At 42.6% G+C, this 20,716-nt stretch overlaps 1 long non-coding RNA gene across 1 annotated transcript; it reads left to right on the plus strand.

The window, feature by feature from the left end:
* Positions 1-65: 65 nt before the first annotated feature.
* Positions 66-9,878, plus strand: LOC132344852 (uncharacterized). The gene is made up of 2 exons (XR_009493882.1): positions 66-6,049; positions 9,291-9,878. It is a non-coding gene; the product is annotated as an uncharacterized lncRNA (long non-coding RNA).
* Positions 9,879-20,716: the final 10,838 nt, after the last annotated feature.

The raw sequence follows: 20,716 nt of genomic DNA on the forward strand, positions 1-20,716 counted from the left end.
ACACCGACCACGGGCCTGGCTCCGCCCCCCGCCCCAACCCCACCCCCAGGCCGGGGCCGTGCCGGCTGCGACCGGCCAGGGCTCCAGGCAGGAGGGCGCCGGGGCGTGGGGCGCGCGTGCCCACGTCCCGGGCGGCCGAGACCGTGCCTCTGCGGGGCGCCCCGGCTGGCTGGGCAGCGGGGATTCGGCGGCCATGCAGCTCCCGCGTCCCTCGTGACCGGCCCGCTTTGGAGCGCGCGCAAGGTCCGCAGTGGGTGCGGGGGTGTTCCTGGAATTGGGCCCCCGAATCTCCGAGGACCCGGGACAGAATCGTCGCGCGGAGGGGCTTTTCTGGGAATCAGGGAGCTCCTGTGGGGCTAAAGGAAACACCAGGTTGAGGTGGGGAGTCCGGAGAGGCTGTAGCCAGCGCTTGAAGGAGGTACTGCGCGTCCCTGCAGACCCCAGGCCCTGCGCCTACCTGCGGATGGCTTCCCCGACCAGGCTCTAGGGCCAGCCTCTCGGTGCTCTCACGAATGCCTCCTATGGTCTTGGGATCCCCGTTGTCTATATCCCACAGGGCCTGGGCTGGCGTTGCCAGAGGTCCCAAGCGCCCTCCCCCTCCTTTGCTTCAACACCCCCAAATAATAATCCAGAGGGCCTGCGATTAACTCATTCATGTTGCTGTGTGAATATAAACTCTTTGTCCTGTTTGGGGATTCACTTTAACGGGGGAGGGACACCTGAAACCTAAGGGAATGCATATCTTTAGCAAAAGGGACTCCGCGGAGGGGAAGATGTTTGAGGGTCTGTCTCCTGGCCAGCAGGGCCTCTCTCACCTCAGCCTTTGCTTCTCTGAGGGATCTGGGCCCAGAGTGTGGTGAGGAGCCCAGAAACCCCCCAGAGGGCCCTGGCCTGGCTGCGCTGTGTGGCATTCCTCCCATTACAGCTTCTGCAGAGGCTGCAATGGATGAAGGTTTCCTGGAGTTAAAAAGCAAGGTTTTATTAACAATGTTTTCAGGAAGTCAAGCATGCTCTGGGAAAGCACAAGGTTTGCAGGAGAGAGTCACTCCATGTCTCTGGGAATTCTGACAACAGACAGGGAAAACATTAACTTCCTAAGCAAGCTAAAACTGGCCCTGTTAATTTCAACTATTAATTTAACATGAAAAAATAAAGAGGTGAAGCCTTGAAAGAAACTGGGAAGAAGGGAGGGAAGGAAGAAAATCGAAGGGGGAAAAAACTAGCATCTGTGTTAGTTGTTAGGCCATTAGAGTAAGTCTTGTTCCTTCTTAGAAGAAACTGTTTCTTTCCTCTTGCCCAAGAATGCATTGTTCAGGACTGGTGCCTTCTCCAGCGACCTTCAGGCTTGGTTAAATCAGCGCAGGCCATGAAGAGCAGAGGAACTGTAAATTCAAATTCATGCCTGCTGGGGAAAGAACCCCCAAATCCAGAACAGAGTTCCCAATGCTGCTAATTCAACAGAAGGAATTTATCAAGTGTTATCAGGGCTCTGCCTCTAAAGGTCTAGAAAATGCTTTATTTTCATGCACTATATCCCCCATTACTGCTAACCTGTAGGAGGATTTTGCTTACTAAAGATCTCTCAGCTTGTTTGAGATGAATTATCCCTTGGGCCCTGCTCGGAGCGGAAAAAGCACAGCAGGAACAACAAAATGTAGAAAGCAAAATTCTAAACAATGTAGGTTTCTCCTGCTGGTGGATCACCTTTTCCACCCTAACTAACTAAAATTATCACTTTTTAAATTTTCATTCAACAACATAACCCTGAAAGATCAGACATTTATTTAAAAATCCCTTGGCCTTTTCAGCAGTTTATTTGGCAGCTGAAGATTGCTGAAGGTCCTTTCAAGAGGACCTCAAAGTTCTAGCTATATTCTAGACTGGGGAAAAGGCATAAAAGGAAGAAGTATTAAAATCTGAAATTTACTTTTGCTCCACTTTATAGCACTTTTACATATAAAATCCTCCCTGGGATTCTCACAAGTCTGGAAGGCAAAGGGCTTTAGCTGCATTTTACAGAGTGGGAAACAGGAGGTTTGAGGATTTTCTCAAAACAAGGCCACTCAGCAAGTGATGGAGGAGCCTGGTCTCAAAATTGTAAGATGGGAACCGTCTTCCTACTTGTAAAATTTGGTCTCTGAGCATGGGACCAGGAAATTTTTGGTGGAAGGATACTAATTGCTTTCAACAGGGCTGTCCTCACAAGAACAGAGGGGTTCCATGTGCTTCTCCTCTTTTATAACCAAGAAGACCCCAGCGAAAGCCTCTTTTGCCTATTTCTACTCTTCATCAGTCTACTGTGAATCATTGAGTCTGAGAACATTTTATAAAAATGTTTGCTATAGATCAACAAACACTCCCTCACCCCTGTTTTCACCCACCTAATCCCACTTCTCAAGGTGTATCCCATTCCATTTTCAAGTCATTTGATAATCCATTTTTTAATTCCAGTCCTGTTGAAAGACACATAATTTGACAAAAACATTTCAGAATATCAGACAAGTTATGTTGTTGCTACTGTTCCTCTAATGTTGATGTTTCTATAAGTGCTCAGCCAAGTGTTACGGTCCAGGCACTTTTGGGCAATTCTCAGGAGTGTTTTTAGGGATAAAGTTTATCGTCAGGTGTTGAGGACAAATCTTAAGAGGTGAAGGGAAAAAAATATGGTAAGGAAGCTGGAGCTGAAAACTTTTTATGGGAAAGAGTGATGAAAAGAATCCCTGCTGGATTGTACAATGGAGCCCTGAGCATGCCTATAAAATTAAGACAAAGAGACATTGTGGACAAAACTGAGGTGCAGAAGTCACAGATGCCTTGGGATGTGGGTGACCAAAGAGGGAAATACCATTTTGGGGGACAGGCCTCTTTCCCCTCTTGGGAGAGCTTTCTGAATGGAACCTTGGAAAGCAAACATTCCTCTCATTTTATGTGAAGAAACTGAGGATCAGGGAGTGATTGGAACTGGACAGTCCCTGAACATTGGCAGAACTATTGGGCATCTTTTCAAACTCTCAGAGCAGTGCTGAGGATAAAGAAACTTCCAGAAGAGAATGTGGGGACAAATTCTGTCTCTCTATTCTATCTACCTCTTATACTATCAGCTCTAATTAAGCTTCTAGCTTGGGAAACAATTAAACTGATGGAACCAGAGACTCAGCATTTACAGCCCCCAAGGCTGCCAAATGTGGATGGCTTCGAGGAGGATTTGACACAACCACAGAGTGTTGGCCCAGTCATTGTGAGTAGTCAGGAGACGTCTGAAAAACATGATGCAAGTCAGTATTTTGAGCCAAGAGTGCTAGCACTTTGAGTAAGTACTTGCTGAAATGAATAAACATGCCATTGCAATTAAGGGCTTTAGAAAAAGAGTTGGAACCTACAACAAAGTTAGCATTTTCCATTGGACGCAAACACTTGGGAGATCAATGAGCTCGGAAACTGGAAAGATAGAAGTCTTTGGTCCAGCTTGCACTAGAGTTATCATGGAAACAATCTTAGGCATGCATCTTTATTTTTAACCATTTCCTTGGTACTCCAGGAAGCCACTTAGCTGCCACTGTTACTGCAATAAAAGTTACAATATTTACTGCATTAAAGCCAGTTCTTCTCACAATTTCAAAGTTTCTCCTAGCCAATATCTATCCTACCACTGCAAATCTGCTTGTCCCCATCTAGCAGCAGATGTAATACCCATTGCTTTAAAAGCACAGTTCTGGGGACTTCCCTGGTGGTCCAGTGGCTAAGTCTCCATGCTCCTAATGTAGAGGGCCTGGGTTTGATCCCTGGTTAGGGAACTAGGAACCAGGCTCCCCCGTCCCTGGGATTCTCCAGGCAAGAATACTGGAGTGGGTTGCCAGTCCCTTCCCCAGGGGATCTTCCCGACCTAGGTATCAAACCCCGGTCTCCTGCGTTGCAGGTAGATTCTTTACCATCTGAGCCACCTAGGAAGCCCTCCTTTATTACAACTGCCACTTAAACAATTTGCTCTTGTTAATAGCTGTCTTTGTAAAGAAAACAATTATAAAGGACTCTTTAGTTGTCCCCCCCAAGTGTTTTACACCGTGGCCTCAATTCAGAGTCAGCTCGGTCTTCTTTTCTAGCACTTTCCAACACACTGCTACTCCCTTCACCCCGGGGATTATTATTGTGATAATAGTATCAAAACAGTATTAAATGTTACAATATCCTGGCATGTAAAAATGCATATTTTGTTCTCTACAAATCAACCACCATGGGGCATTGCAAACAAAAATTAAATGGCAACAAACAGAGGGTCTGTAACTAAAAGTATTCTATTGCCAGAGTCCTATCTGCGTCCAGGCAGCATAGACATGGCTTCAGGCAGGCTTACAAGCCAGCACGGGCAAGCTGGAGGCACGAGGAGAGGCAGCAGGAGCAAACTGTCGTGGAACCCTCCTTGTTCTCAGGGGAAAACAGCCATGAGCACTGAGGAAATGAGGGCTGCCATTGGGGTGGATAGATCTGCTATTCTTGGCCTTAAAACCTTCCATGGAAAAACAATTGAGAAAGTTCTGTGAAGGCTGGTTCCACTGAGAACAGCACTCTTCCTTAGATCCCTTTGCACTAAAATGGGGTTTCAGGGACTTTGCAGATTTTCCCTTCACTGAAGTGAGAAATCACCATAATAGGAGAGAATACAGAATCATCAAAAAGTGGTTTGGTCCATTTACAAAAGTCTGGGAGTTTTTGAAGAAAGTAACCCCAAAGTAGGTCAGGTACAAAAATAGTAACCAGCTCAATTCATTTTTAACAGCTTAGGTTTTACTCTGGAGACTGCCATTTGGTTGATGGGTAACCTCTACATGTGGACTCTTACTGATAAGCCCGCTAGAGAAGTTCCCTCTCTTTCATCCCTTCTCCCACCCCTACCTCTGGCACTCTCCATTGTTTAACAGAAGTAAGAGCTAACTCATGCCAAAACAAACAAACAAACAAAAATTAAATTTAAAACCTCCAAACAAACCCCAAAACCCAAAGTAGCCATTACTGGGGATCTACTCTGAGCCTAACATCATGCTTGATGCTGGCATATAACGACAACTAAGACATATTTTCTACCCTCAAATAGTTCACCATCTGGCATAAAGTAAGGCATGTAAAGAGATATTAGTAACACAGTGAGAGGTGTTGTATCTATGTAGCATATCATGGGGACATGAAGGAAGAAGTAGTCAGTTCTGCCTGTGGAGCTGAAAGGGCTTCCCTGGCTGGATCTTGAAAGACAGATGGGAGTTCATAAAGTGGAGCCTCTTGTGAGTGCACGTGAGTGCATGTGTGTGTGTGTGTGTGTGTGCGCACGCGTGCGTACTCGTGTGTGTGCTTGTGTACTGTGGGGTGGTTGTAAGCAAAAGCAGCTGCATGAGTAAGACCCTTGGCACCTAAATAAACTTAATCTATTGGGGACGACTGGCCAGGAGTTTAAAATCACAAGAGCATAGGTTGTGTGTGTGTGTGAGAGAGAAAGAACACAGCAGGAAATAAGCCTGGAGAGGTGAGCAGGGTCGATTGTGGAGGACTTCGGTACTATTCTAAGGGCTTGGACTTTATCCTGTAGGCCATAGGGAGACACTGCAGGGTTTTAAGCAGGGAGGTGTCATGATCAGATTTGTGCTTTGGAAAGATTTCCGTGGTAGTATTTGCTTGCTTCTTGGAAAAGCTACGAGAAAGCTAGACAGTATATTAAAAAACATAGACATCATTTTGCTGACAAATGTCCATTAAAAAAACAGTAGTCAAAGCTATGGTTTTTCCAGGAGTCATGTACGGATGTGAGAGTTGGACCACAAAGAAGGCTGAGTGCTGAAGAACAGATGCTTTTAAATTGTGGTCCTAGAGAAGATTCTTGAGAGTCCTTTGGACAGCAAGGAGATCAAACCAGTCAATCCTAAAGGAAATCATACCTGAATATTCATTGGAAGGACTGATGTTGAAGCTGAAGCTCCAATACCTTGGCTGACTCACTGGAAAAGACCCTGATCCTGGGAAAGATTGAAGGCAGGAGGAGAAGGGGATGACAGAGGATGAGATGGTAAGATGGCATCACCAACTCATTAGACATGAGTTTGAGCAAGCTTCAGGAGATAGTGAAGGACAGGGAAGCCTTGCATGCTGCAGTTCATGGGGTCATAAAGAGTCAGACACAACTTAGCAACTGAACAACAACAACAACCAGAGCTCTGGGATAAGCTTTCAGAATCAGTGCATTTACCAAAGCTCTTCTGATCGTATTATTGGCTTCAGAATCTCAGGACATCCATGTTTAGCTCTGAGATGGCATGTTACTTTTTTTCTTCCTTTTTTGTGCATTTACATGCATGTCTTGATCCTCATCATGATCCCGATTATCTACTCCTTCCCCCAAACAGAGGCTTTCAAGTTGCTAGATATGGTGGAAAATTGGGATTTGGACATAATTTTAGCAATCTGTTAGGATACAAATCCCTGACCTTAAAAGGTGGCTCAATTTGAGTCTTCCTTCCTCAAATGTAACTTTGGAGCCTATTTTATCTGTAACCATATTACCAGGGCTGCTGCTGTGAGAATCAGTTGACATGATACTCTTAAGGAAACATTGCCTGTCACATTGTAACTGTTCAAACAGTGTAAGGAATGATCTTGTTGATTTCAAATTCCTACTCAGCCTGCAAGAAACAAGGTTCAAAGAAGGATGGACATCCACAAAAATTTGTCTAGAGGACGAGGGAGTGAGAACAGAACCGGCTTTGTGCTGGTTTTCCTCTTGCCCCAGCAACCTCCCGTATCCAACAGCGGGCCTGTCTAGGGATATGCAGCCAGCTTGTAGCAGAAACCACAGTACAGAATGCAGGAGCTTGGTGAGAAAGGGTTGGGTAACGCTCCACCTGTCTGAACTGGTCTAGTTATCACCAAACTGCAGGTGAGGACTAGGGAAATAAACCCTGCGCTGAAACACAACAGCACTGGCCTCACTGAGAAATTGTCATCTTCGGAATAAGAAGCTTGACTATCCATGTTCTGGACTGCAGGGGCTGATACAGGGTAACCTCTCTGGTTGAGGGTGTGGGGTGTGGGCAGGGGACCGGGAAGGGGAGAGAGAGAAAGCATTGTGTCCAAGTGTAACTTAAAACCATTATAGGTTTGTTTTTTTTTTTTTCCCTTTTTACATCCTCCCTCCCCCTTCACACACAGAAAGAGAGAAAGAGAGAGAGGAAGAGAAAGAGAGGAAGGAAGATAATACCTGCTAAGGTAGTTTCTAATTGGCAAGCCAGAGTTCTTTCTCTTCCTAAGAATGACCCAAGAGAATGCTGGGTTTCAGGACCATCACTCCCATTCCTGGTAAAAGTCTGCCAGACAAGGTGCTGCAGGCTAGAGCTGCAGGGAGCTTGGGGCTGGGGAGTGAGGGGATAGGGAGAGGGGGTGTGGGGGGTGGCGGGGGCAAGAATCCACTTCCCTGTCATGCCTTTAAACTTATCAACCAGAAGTGCTCAAACTCAATGTATTCTCTTCCCCCTTTGGTTTTTTTCATAATGGGGGAAAAAAAGGCGATGTTAAAGTTTTGAATAAAGAAACAGCTGCCATCTGGGTAATTGAATTCTGCTTAAAGCAGGCCACCTGGTTTCCATCAGCAGCTCCTGGCAGGTATGGAAGTGTCAGTCGAGGTCTTGCATTGACTTCTAAATGCAGGCTGGCATTCCACGCACAGTACAGAAACCTTAATTTCTGAGGAGCGAAAGCGGTGTTCTATCAGGTTACCTCAAGGCATGGTAGATTTCTCAGACTGCAGACATTTAGAATTAAAGCAGTTGTGTTGGTCTCATCCATTCCTGGTCACATGCTGCCTTTAAAAAAAAAACAAAAACTGAAAAGCTGGTTTTCTTTGGCTTCCTGTTTGGACATCCATGTCATAGAAATATGTGTGAGTGAAATCACCTTGCTTTCTTAGAGGTTTCTGGAGGCTGAGTGTTTCCAGTTCCTTGGATGGTGGAAAGAGGGGTGGGCAGCCTAGGAGGAATATCAGGTGTCTATGGGCTGGATGCCATGCTCTGCCTTTCTTAGCAGCCTTCTCAGTTGCCGCCCCTGTGCCTCAAAGGGAGGCACCATCAAGCAGCTTGAATGGGGTTGCAGTCCTGTTTCCTGACCTGAGACGCCCACACACCAGGAAAAATCGGTACCATTTATGCAACTCGTAACCCCACCTCCTGTTTACATGCACAGCAGAGCTGGTGTCAAGCAGGAGGGTTGGTGAGGACAGAGATATACCCGTAGTGGATTCATGTTGATGTATGGCAAAACCAATACAATATTGTAAAGTAATTAGCCTCCAATTAAAATAAATAAATATATATTAAAAAAAAGAAATATAGGCTAATCGAAAAAAAGAAAAAGAAACAGAATGCTGGGAACTTGGGTGGTCTTGAGCAAGTCCTTACACTTTTCTTCAAGTCTGTTTCCCTGTATCTGAAATGTCTATAACAGAACTGAGTACAATCAGGAGCCGTGTTCAGGCAACATGGGATACTAGAGTTGGGAGTAGAGCTCTGCACTGGACAGAAATCTTACTCACAGGCAGTTAAGTTTTACAAGGGACACTGAGCTTATGGAATGAGACTTCTACACCACAGATAACCTGGTCTGCTCTCCTCCTTTACAGAGGAATCAAGTCTGCATATGCTTTTCCTAGTATCACCGACCACCTGCTTAATGTCAAAATGAGACCCCAGTCACTTATCTTTCCAGCACGCTATGCTGTTTCCTTTGCTTTAGGACCACTTGAAAACATCTACTCAAGGACAGAGCTGTTTTGCTTCCAAACCAAAAACTGAGGGTTATCCAAAACATTCAATTTAAAGAGCCAGCTTTTTGAAAATAGAATTTTCCATGATGCACTGGGTACTCATACAGGTTCATCTTAAAAATCTTGACCTCTTTTCACATCAAGGGAGCTATATCTGCACACACACACAAAGATACACACACATAAACAAAACTATTATTTTGAATTTGAGAGAATTCAAGGAAGTCTTGGGCTTCCCTGGTGGCTCAGATAGTAAAGCGTCCGCCTGCAATGCGGGAGACCTGGGTTCAATCCCTGGGTTGGGAAGATCCCCTGGAGAAGGAAATGGCAACCCACTCCAGTATTCTTGCCTGAAGTATCCCATGGACAGAGGACGTTGATAGGCTACAGTCCATGGGGTCGCAAGAGTCGGACACGACTGAGTGACTTCACTTCACTTCACTTCAAGGAAGACTTGGATGGTGTCAGTGTAAAATTCAATTAAAATCTCTTGCAGGGGTCCCAGGCTTTGGACAAGGCTCCTTCACTTCTTTCCTGGGAAGCCTGCTGTCTGTTCAGTGACAGTCTCCTGGACCTGGCATCACACCTGTGTGGGGTTTCCTCAAGCTGCTAGGTGACAATGCCCAGCTCCATTCCATGGGCATCTTGGCTCCAACATCCTCAAATTTCTCTTCCTTCTGCCAGCCGATGGAGGAGCATTCGAAAAAGAACACAGAGGGCAGTAGCGTGGGGGCCGGGGACTGGAAGCAGAGCTGGAGTGAGGCTTGGGCAGATAACAGGGGTGGAGGGGTGGTGGGGGGAGGTGGGGGGTGGGGAGTCTGAGGCAGTTTGGAGTAGCCTCCAGTTGCCTGGTCCAACTCCCAGCAGGCTCTCTTCTGCTCCCTCAGCCTGGCTCAGATCTCGTTTCTTAATCCAATAAAGAGGCACTTGCCTAAATTTGAAAAGGTGCCATAAAATTATTTTATCCACCATATCCTGTCCTGAAGCAGTTAAGTTCCAATTTCCTCTTCAAAACAAGTTTCTGTCTGATAGGGCTCTTTCAATATTGATCTACAATCAGTAATATATTATAGCCTCTGAAGCATTACTGTCTCATTACTCTCCTCTTTCTTGCCAAATGGACAGTGTCTCAAATCTCCTTGTTCCTTCGCCCACTCTTGTTTCTCCCTCTGCTGCCACAACATCCATCTATCCACAGCCATGCTTTAACACAGAGCAGCCTCTCCTGGCTCCTCTGAAAATTCTAATCAGAAAAACTCCATCTGGCCAAGTCTGGATCATGTTTAATGTACAGAAAATCAAATCCCCACACTTTGGAATAGTGGTGGTGGGCGGTGTAGTACTGATTCTAGATCCTTTTGCTGGGGGGTCGGGGTGAGGGGACCGATTAACCCCAGTGCCCTCGAGGTAAGAGCTTCTGGGTTAGTGGCAAAATTCCTACCTTTTTCAACACAGGGATCAGAGATTTCTTTGGTAACCTCGTTTTCCTTTTTAAGGCTGCCCCTCTTACCATAAATCATACCCCACTGGTAATAAAATGTTGCCTTTTTGGGGGAGAACTACATTGTGATTTTCCCTGGGTGTTGCTTGCAGCCTCCAAAAACATGAAGAAAACAAATCTGGTGAAATATTGATCATTTTCACCCTAAAGTTGGAAATGAGTGATTGTTACCCATTACCACCACTTCTACACCATAACAGAAGTCCCGAGACCAGCTGTTCAGCCCATGCCTCTAGCAGCTTCCTCCTCCTTCCTACAACTCAACAGTGGTCCACACCCTCCTGTTTCTCCATCACTAGTGGACTGCATGTTTCTATGGCAGCCACACCTCCAAAGAAGTCTGAATCTCCATTCCCTTTCAGTGGGTTCTTTAAAGTTTCCATGCATCTGGGCTTCTCTCTGTGGTCCAGTGGTTAAGAATCAGCCTGCCAATGCAGGAGACTCAAGCTCAATCTCCGGTCCAGGATGACACAGGGCAACTAAACCTGTGCACAACTGCTGAGCCCATGTGCCACAATTACTGAAGCCTATGCACCCTGGAGCATATGCTCTTCAACAAGAGAAGCCACTGCAGTGAGAAGCCCACATACCACAGCTAGAGAGTGAGCCACCACTCTCCGCGACTAGAGAAAGCTTGCACGCAGCAACAAAGACCCAGCCCAGCCAAAAATAAACACATAAATAAAATAAAAAATAAAAAGTTTCCAAGTACCTTCACATTTACTATTCCTCTGCCCCAGAGGTCATAGGTCCTTTCTACAGTGGCTCCTTCTGTACCCCTTAGAGGCATATCCAAGATTCTGAATAGTCACCTTTTTACTCGTTGTAAAAATAATTTTATATTAGAATTTTTCCATTCAAAGTCTGGTCTGGTTTTTATCTCTCCATTGAACCCTGACTGATACCAGAACTAAATGAATGCAAGAATAAATAATGTTCATGGACTGGGAAGACTCACTATTGCAAAGAAGTCATTCTCTCTAAACTGAGCTATAGATTTAAGAAAACAGGCCTCTCCTGATTGGCATTAGACAACTATAAAATATCCAAAAATAGTTGATTGTTGCTGCAGTATGTTTCTGGAAACCATGTGGAAAATCCTAAATCTAATTTTACCCATGGGATCTGTGTTTTAATTGGAGGTTGCCTTTTTTTTAAGTATTTTTATTTATTTTTATTTTTTTATTAGCCACACAGTGTGCCTGAGGGATCTTAGTTCTCCAACCAGGGATCAAACCCATCCCCCCTGAAATGGAAACAGAGTCTCAACAACTGGACCACCAAGGAAGTCCTGCATGTTACATTCTTGACCAAAGACTTGACCTCAGATAAATCAGAGATGCTAAATATGTCATAGAAGCAAAGATTCAGAGGTTAAATCAGTTGCTGTCAATCCTGGCTGAGCATTAGAATTAGCAAACAAGATTTAAAAAAAAATAAGCAAATCAGTGCCTGGGTCTCACTGGTAACCAGTTAAAGCCATCAGATGAGATGAGATCAGTCGCTCAGTTGTGTCCGACTGTTTGCGACCCATGAATCGCAGCACGCCAGGCCTCCCTGTCCATCACCAACTCCCGGAGTTCACTCAGACTCACCTCCATCGAGTCAGTGATGCCATCCAGCCATCTCATCCTCTGTCCTCCCCTTCTCCTCCTGTCCCCAATCCCTCCAAGCATCAGGGTCTTTTCCAATGAATCAACTCTTCGCATGAGGTGGCCAAAGTACTGGAGTTTCAGCTTTAGCATCATTCCTTCCAAAGAAATCCCAGGGCTGATCTCCTTCAGAATGGACTGGTTGGATCTCCTTGCAGTCCAAGGGACTCTCAAGAGTCTTCTCCAACACCACAGTTCAAAAGCATCAATTCTTTGGCGCTCAGCCTTCTTCACAGTCCAACTCTCACATCCATACATGACCACTGGAAAAACCATAGCCTTGACTAGACGAACCTTTGTTGGCAAAGTAATGTCTCTGCTTTTGAATATGCTATTTAGGTTGGTCATAACTTTCCTTCCAAGGAGTAAGCGTCTTTTAATTTCATGGCTGCAGTCACCATCTGTAGTGATTTTGGAGCCCAGAAAAATAAAGTCTGAGACTGTTTCCTCAGCTATTTCCCATGAAGTGATGGGACCGGATGCCATGATCTTCGTTTTCTGAATGTTGAGCTTTAAGCCAACTTTTTCACTCTCCTCTTTCACTTTCATCAAGAGGCTTTTGAGTTCCTCTTCACTTTCTGCCATAAGGGTGGTGTCATCTGCATATCTGAAGTTATTGATATTTCTCCCGGCAATCTTGATTCCAGCTTGTGCTTCCTCCAGCCCAGCATTTCTCATAATGTACTCTGCATAGAAGTTAAATAAACAGGGTGACAATATACAGCCTTGACGAACTCCTTTTCCTATTTGGAACCAGTCTGTTGTTCCATGTCCAGTTCTAACTGTTGCTTCCTGACCTAGAGCCCATGCTCTGCAACAAGCAAAGCCACTGCAATGAGAAGCCTGCATCCACAACTAGAGAAAGCCCAATAATGAAGACCCAGTACAGCCATGAATGCATTTATTTTTAAAAATGTATATGTGTGTATATATATATATATGGCATTTTTACATTTAAAAAAATAAATGCATTTATGGCTGTACTGGGTCTTCATTATTGGGCTTTCTCTAGTTGTGGATGCAGGCTTCTCATTGCAGTGGCTTTGCTTGTTGCAGAGCATGGGCTCTAGGGCTTGGGCTTCAGTAGTTGCAGCACTCAGGCTTTAGAGTACGTGGGGCTTCATTCCTTACGGTGAGTGGGCTCAGTAGTTGTGGCCCAAGGACTCTAGAGCGCAGGCTCAGTAGTTGTGGCTCATAGGCTTAGTTGCCCCTTGGGATGTGGAATCTTCCCTGACCGGGGATAGAACCTGTTTCCCCTGCATTGGCAGGTGGATTCTTAACCATTGGACTACCAGGTAAGTCCAAAGCCAAGTCTTCATAGGTGAACTCAGGTAATTATCATTACTATTTTTTAATCAAGAACTATGACAAAAAGAAAGAAATAGCTGTCATTTGGGACTTAAAAAAAAATTTAAAAGAACCAAGAACCACTTGAAAAGCAAATCATAAGATTTATTGCATCTCCAAGTGGAAATTCAGAGATCCTACAGGGATGAATGAGTCATGTCACATGGTAATAAGACAATGCATACTGCATCTACTGTCCACAAAGTCTGAATATGAACTAGTGCCTTCAAGGTACAATGTCCTAAGGCAGATGGTTGATGAGTTAATGAGTACTATATCTCTGTATGAGGAATTTGCCTTGGAGCCTCTGGAAAAGAATTTACACAGTACCTGTTCTTAAGAGGTGTTCAAGGTAAAAAGAGCACAATGATTCTAAAATTAGACATCCAGTAATTTAAAACATGGAATATGGGCCTTTGCTGATGCTAGCATTTGTATCTAAGGTGATCTCAACGAGAAGATCCAGTTATTTGGAAATTGTGGTAATCCAGAGATACATTTAAGGATACATTTAATCCAGAGATACATTTAAGGGTTTTTCCCTTCCCTTGGCAAAAGGCTGGTGAGGGCTGTGACTCAGGGAGGTGAAGCCTTGCCTTGGCCTCAGGGTCTCCTCCAGGTGCAGTGAGGAAGCTGGTCCCTGAGAGTACAGCCACCAAAAGGCTCCAAGGAGAGACCAGCCCTGGAGTTTATACAACTCCAAGAGGTTGGCTTCTCTTTTAAATTCCAATTCTCTGTCATGAGTTATGAGATTAGAAGCAGGCACTTCATGACACTTCGCATGTCCATTTTATCCATTTTAAAATAGAAAAATTATATCTATTCCCTATATACCTCTAAAGATACTTTAAGACAAATTAAATTCCATTGAAAAGATATCTGAGCATTTTAATATTTTTTCTGATTATAAGAGTGACATTTATTGAACTGAATATGGAAATTACAGAGAGATAGTTATATAATAAAGAAAATAAAACTCAACCATAATATCACTTATAACCTCACAATCATTTTAAACAAAACACAAATCAAGAACATTCTCTGTATGCAGTTTTCTATCCTTTTTTTTAATAGATTTCATAATGCACATTACCATTTTATCTTAAAGTTTCCTTAAAAAATACTATTTAATGGCTATATAATATTCCATTTTATGGCAATTTCATGATTTGTTATTCATGGTGAGATATACAATATGAATATTTTTAAAATATAAGAAAAAGTTAATAATCCAAGAAAATTTGGTTATTATTATTTATAGCAGTATATTTCAAGATGTAAAAAATATACATGGGGAAGGAAATGGCAACTCACTCTTATATTCTTGCCTGGGAAATCCCATGGACAGAGGAGCCTGGCAGGCTACAGTCCATGGAGTTGCAAAGAGTAGGACATGACCAAGCAACTAATACTTTCACTTTAAAAAATAAAAAATATACAGATAACAATTGTAAGCAATCTCAGAATCATGGAAAACAAGATTTAAAAAATACAGTCGAGAACAATTTTATTTTTAAAGGTCACCTCGCTCACAAAGAACAAAGAGAACATGCAATAATTGCCTCTAACTACATTTCCATTGACTTCTGAGTGGTAATTTTATCTTTAATACCCCCTACTCGTTTGACTTAAGGTTTCAGTGTTACCATTTCCTTTTAGAAAAAAAAAATTGTGATTTAATTAGAAATCTGCCACCTCTCCAGTCCTATCCTCTTCATTCTTTCTCTTGAAAAATAAAGTGAGAAGGGTAGGAGCAAAGGAAAAACAGAACAAATGATTATTATTTTATATTAACCCTCCTCCCTCCCCAATGTTACCCACCATATGCAATGAATAGAAGCTGGAAAAGCCCAAAAGAATACGGAAATATCCTCAAACTTTCTTTTAGGAACTTTGTAATTTGTTGCATTATTCATTTATTCAAGACCATTGCCATGGGCTCTATGTCTCAGATTACTTAGTTTATCTGAAAGATAAACTCAGGAATGTGTGGATTCACTGGAACTAAGGGGTTAAGTCAGGTCAGGCCCAACAATTGTGTTCATCCTTCTTAACACTGGAATTCCAGGCAGATCAATTCAAAGTGCTCTTTGAGATAGCACTTAACTGAGTAGTTGCTTATTATAGCAAGTTCCATCTAGCAAGTCCACTTCCGCCACAAAGGTCAGCTGATGCCCAAGTGTGATGTGAGGAAACAAAAGGATCTGTCACTCCTTTTCTGATAGATCTGGGCTCCCTTCATTCACTCAAAAAGTGTTCATTGAGAGTCCACTCTGCGCATAGCACTGGTCTATGCACACAAACGAGACAGATCAAGTCCCAGCTGTTGTGCAGTTTCTAGCCTAATGGAAAAGATGAACAATAGCAAAGCAAAAGAGGGATGCCTATTCAACTAGGCTTTAAACACATGTAACATCTCCCTGGTAGCTCAGGCAGTAAAGAATCTGCCTACAATGCAAGAGACCCCAGTTCAATTCCTGGGTTGGGAAGATCCCCTGGAGAAGGGATAGGCTACCCACCCCAGTATTCATGGGCTTCTCTGGTGGCTCAGATGGTAAAGAATCTGCCTGAAATGTGGAAGACCTGGGTTCGATCCCTGGGTTGGGAAGATTCTCTGGAGGAGGGCACGGCAACCCACTCCAATATTCTTACTTGGAGAATCCCCATGGACAGAGGAGCCTGGAGGGCTACAGTCCATGGGGTCGCAAAGAACTGGACATGACTGAGTGACTAAGCACAGCACACACAGCACAACTACAGGTATTTGGGATTCTGCTCAAACTATCTCTTTGCAGAAGAGTATCTCATCACCCACAGCAGCTTCCTCCTAGACTCTGAAGACCAGATGTTCAGAGTTAATGTTTCCTGGACTGCTTTTGAAAGCCCAAGGCCAGTGGTGGTCTTCATGGGGTGGGAGCTTCTCCTTTTGGCCACAGATTTTAAAACCTTTGATGAAAGCATTTGGTTTCTGGAGACATGATTATAAATCATGTCTTTGATGTCCTTGTCTGGCATAAATGTGGTAGGAATTTTTAATCATTGGTAAAGTTTTTAGGGAGAAGGCAATGGCACCCCACTCCAGTACTCTTGCTTGGAAAATCCCATGGATGGAAAAGCCTGGTAGGCTGCAGTCCGTGGGGTCCCTAAGAGTCAGACACAACTGAGCGACTTCACTTTCACTTTTCCCTTTCATGCATTGGAGAAGGAAATGGCAACCCACTCCATGTTCTTGCCTGGAGAATCCCAGGGATGGCGGAGCCTGGTGGGCTGCCGTCTATGGGGTCGCAGGGAGTCGGACATGACTGAAGCGACTTAGCAGCAGCAGCAGCAGCAAGTTCACCGAAAAAGACAAAAAACATACAAACTCTAGGAACACAAAACATTAAAATAATAAAATAAAAAACAATAACAAATAAAACATAGACAAAAATCTCCCAGATTCCATCATCTAGAATAACCATGATCAACACTTGGGGAATATCATTCTAAATATCTAATGCACATTGACAACTAGAGGAAGAGAGTGTTAGGCAATGGGAGAAAAATAATTTTGCACATGGCACCATAAAATTTTTTTGGCTAAATTTAAGTAGGATATTTTGCACTCATCTCACACGCTAGTAAAGTAATGCTCAAAATTTTCCAAGCCAGGCTTCAGCAATACGTGAACCATGAACTTCCAGATGTTCAAGCTGGTTTTAGAAAAGACAGAGGAACCAGAGATCAAATTGCCAGCATCTGCTGGATCATGGAAAAAGCAAGAGAGTTCCAGAAAAACATCTATTTCTGCTTTCTTGACTATGGCAAAGCTTTTGACTGTGTGGATCACAATAAACTGTGGAAAATTCTGAAAGAGTTGGGAATACCAGACCACCTGACCTGCCTCTTGAGAAACCTATATGCAGGTCAGGAAGCAACGGTTAGAACTGGACATGGAACAACAGACTGGTTCCAAATAGGAAAAGGAGTACATCAAGGCTGTATATTATCACCCTGCTTATTTAACTTCTATGCAGAGTACATCATGAGAAACGCTGGGCTGGAAGAAGCACAAGCTGGAATCAAGATTGCCGGGAGAAATATCAATCACCTCAGATATGTAGATGACACCACCCTTATGGCAGAAAGTGAAGAGGAACTCAAAAGCCTCTTGATGAAAGTGAAAGAGGAGAGTGAAAAAGTTGGCTTAAAGCTCAACATTCAGAAAACGAAGATCATGGCATCTGGTCCCATCACTTCATGGGAAATAGATGGGGAAACAGTGTGAGACTTTATTTTTCTGGGCTCCAAAATCACTGCAGATGGTGACTGCAGCCATGAAATTAAAAGACGCTTACTCCTTGGAAGGAAAGTTATGACCAACCTAGATAGCATATTGAAAAGCAGAGACATTACTTTGCCAACAAAGGTCCGTATAGTCAAGGCTATGGTTTTTCCAGTAGTCATGTATGGATGTGAGAGTTGGACTGTGAAGAAGGCTGATTACCAAAGAATTGATGCTTTTGAACTGTGGTGTTGGAGAAGACTCTTGAGAGTCCCTTGGACTGCAAGGAGATCCAACCAGTCCATCATAAAGGAGATCAGTCCTGGGTGTTCATTGGAAGGACTGATGCTGAAGCTGAAACTCCAGTACTTTGGCCACCTCATGGGAAGAGCTGACTCATTGCAAAAGACCCTGATGCTGGGAGAGATTAGGGGCAGGAGGAGAAGGGGATGACAGAGGATGAGATGGCTGGATGGCATCACCAACTCAATGGACACGAGTTTGATTGAACTCCAGGAGTTGGTGATGGACAGGGAGGCCTGGAGTGCTGTGATTCATGGGGTTTCAAAGAGTCAGACGCGACTGAGTGACTGAACTGAACTGAACTGAAGTAGGATATTGTTTGAATTTTATGGAATTAGTGCAAGTTACAAATAAAAAGATAGAAAAAAAGGGCAATGGATATGCATGTGTCCCATGAGAGGAATCCTGAGACACTAATAACAATATGAGGAGAGAAATGTTCAACCTGACCATCAATCAGAGAAGAATCAGATATTTAAAGCATCACTGAGATGTTACTTCACATCATCAGACTGGCAAAAACTCTAAAGTCTGACAGTACCAAGTGGTGATAAGCATGGCTTGAAACAAATTTAACAGATTTCTAAAAAGCACACCATCCAGCAAAACACAGAATACATATTCTTCCCAAGTGCACATGGAATATTTTCCATGATAACCATATGCTAAGCCATAAGACAAGCCACAATAAATTTAGAAGGACTGACATTATACAAAATATGTGCTCTATCCACAATCGAATGAAATTAGAAAGCAGTAAACAGCAATTTGGGAAATTCTTAAACACGTGGAAATTAAACAACAAACTCCTAAATAAACACTAGGTCAAAGGTGGGGAGGGAGGTGGGATGGGGGTTCAGGATGAGGGGGACACATGTATATCCATGGCCGATTCATGTTGATGTATGGCAAAAACCATCACAATATTGTAAAGTAATTTTCCTCCACTTAAAATAAATTAACTAATTTAAAAAAAAACTTACCAAGGAATTTAAAAATACTTTGAGGTGAATGAAAATAAAAATACAACATACCAAAAGCTAAGGATGCAACTACAGTAGTATTTAGAGGGAAATTAATAAATGCAAAAATGAAGATCTCAAATCAATACCCTATTTGCTGCTGCTGTTCAGTTGCTAAGTCGTGTCCAACTCTCTGCAACCTCAGAATGTAGCCCTCCAGGCTCCTCTGTCCATGGGATTTCCCAGGCAAGAATACTGGAGTGGGTTGCTATTTCCCTCTCTAGGGGATCTTCTGGATCCAGGAATCAAACCCATGTTTCCTGCATTGGCAGGCAATTTTCTTACCACTGAGCCACAAGGGAAGCTCTATCTTTTCACTTTGGAAACTTCAAAAAGAAGAGAAAACTAAACCCAAAGGAAACAAAAGGAGGGGGGAAAAAAAGGAAACAGAGAAAAGAAATAGAAAGACAGAGTGGACAATAATAGAAAAGGATTACAGAAAATAAAATAAAACAAATTTTTTTTTTAAAGAGCAAGAAAATTAGGAAACTTTAGTTAGACTGTTCAAGGCAGGGAAAAGAGAGAACACTTAAATTACTAAAATGAAAATGAAAGAGGGAAAATCATTACCAACCTTACAGAAGTATAAAGGATTAGAAAGAAATACAATGAACAATTGTATGTCAAATAGTTAGATAGTCTAAATGAGATGCACAAATTTCCAGAAAGACACAAATTACCAAAACTAACTCATAAAGAATTAGAAAAGCTGAATAGACCTATAGCAAGAGATTGAATTAGTTAAAAAACAAAACAAAACAAAAAAACCCTACAACACAACTAAAACACCCCAATAATTACTTACAAAGGAAAACCCTGGCCTAAATTAGCTTCAACGGCAAATTACACCAAGGGTTTAAAGAATACTTAACATGAATCATTTATACAGTCTTTCTAAAAGTAGAGGAGAAAGTCACATTTTCAACTCATTCTATGAGGGTCAGTATTTCACTGATGTGGAAACCAAAGACAATACAAGAAAGAAAGAAAAAAGGGAGGAAATAGCAGATCAGTATATCTTATAAAAGTCATCAATAAAATATTAGCAAACCAGATCCAACAACTTAAAAGGGATCATTCCCAAGTGTGATCGATCCCAGGAATGTAAGCTTGATTTAACACTTGAAAACAAATTAATTCATAGACTACATGAATAGGATAAAGGACATAAGCTACATGATCATCTCAATAGATGCTGAAAAAGCATTTGACAAAATCCAACACATTCCATGGCAAAAACGGTCAACATACGAGGGTAGAAGCAGTATTTAGTATTTCAACCTGAAAAAGATATCTATGCAACACTCAGAGCTAACATTATACTTAATGGCAAAAAAAAAAGAAAACTTTCTCTAAGATCAAGAGCAAGACAAAGATGTTTATTCTTATCACTTCTCTTCAACATGAAGTTTTAAGCAAGGGTAGTTAGGCAAGAAAAGGAAATAAAAAGTATTCAGATTGGAAGGAAGAAATAATACTCTATTTACCAATGTTGTAATATTGTATATAGAAAACCCAAGGAACCCACAAAAATACTATAGAACTAATAAATGATATTGCAGGTATAACTCTAATATATATATACATATACAAATTGTATGTCTATATTGAATTGTATTTCTCTACAGTAACAATGATCAATGTAAAAAATAAAATTAAGAAAATAATTCCACTTATAGCATCAAGAAGGATAGAATACTTAGGAATAAATTTAACAAAAGGAGTATATATTTAAATAGATAGAAAGACATCCTGGGTTCATTGATTGGAAGATTTTTTACTTTTAAGATGGCAATACTCCCAAAATTGATCTACAGATTCATCACAATCCTA

This window comes from Bos taurus, chromosome 3 (genome assembly GCF_002263795.3).
Source record: "Bos taurus isolate L1 Dominette 01449 registration number 42190680 breed Hereford chromosome 3, ARS-UCD2.0, whole genome shotgun sequence".
Classification (NCBI taxonomy): Eukaryota; Metazoa; Chordata; class Mammalia; order Artiodactyla; family Bovidae; genus Bos; species Bos taurus.